At 38.3% G+C, this 738-nt stretch overlaps 1 non-coding gene across 1 annotated transcript; it reads left to right on the plus strand.

The window, feature by feature from the left end:
* On the plus strand, positions 1-72 carry trnap-agg (transfer RNA proline (anticodon AGG)). Its single transcript has one exon. It is a non-coding gene; the product is annotated as a tRNA-Pro (tRNA).
* Positions 73-738: the final 666 nt, after the last annotated feature.

Below are 738 nucleotides of genomic sequence, written 5' to 3' on the forward strand. Positions count from 1 at the left end.
GGCTCGTTGGTCTAGGAGTATGATTCTCGCTTAGGGTGCGAGAGGTCCCGGGTTCAAATCCCGGATAAGCCTTTGTTTAGTGGAATGCTTTGTTGAACTATACAAAAAACTTATCAAGTGTCCCGTTAAAATCTAATGATTAAACAAAAATGACACATGCTGATACACTGGTAGAAGTTGGTGAGCTTATGTGGATGCAAAATACCTTTCATAACAATTCTTCCAGTCAGCTTAAATTTTTTTTTTCTTCTACAGATTTTAGAATCTTTGGGCAAATTTAAAGCATTGAAAATTTTACGAAATCCAAACAGCAAGGAGCATGAAGCCAACACGACAAGATAAAATATCATGGTAATGTAAATGTTACAAAATCTCTTGTATGACTAACCGATTAAAGACAGCGTCACAACGTTTGTATTGTACAGTTTGGGTGGATAAACATGATACATAACGTAAACAGTGTGAAGCATAAAGTCAGTGGGACTGCACACAGCTCCTGTCAAATGCTTCCAAGTCTTTTAATTTGACAAAGCGAGTCTTTAATGACACCTCATGCTTAAACTGTTAGAAATGCTTTAATAAAGCTCTGCATTGAATTTTGTTTTGTCATTAATACCAAGTCAACATTCAACCAGTCAACATGGTTTTGACGCTAAGCCACGGAGATCAAAGAAATGCCCTGGCATCTGTTGAGGCTGGCTCGTTGGTCTAGAGGTATGATTAGGGTGCGAGAGGTCC

This window comes from Trichomycterus rosablanca, chromosome 4, assembly GCF_030014385.1.
Source record: "Trichomycterus rosablanca isolate fTriRos1 chromosome 4, fTriRos1.hap1, whole genome shotgun sequence".
NCBI lineage: Eukaryota > Metazoa > Chordata > Actinopteri > Siluriformes > Trichomycteridae > Trichomycterus > Trichomycterus rosablanca.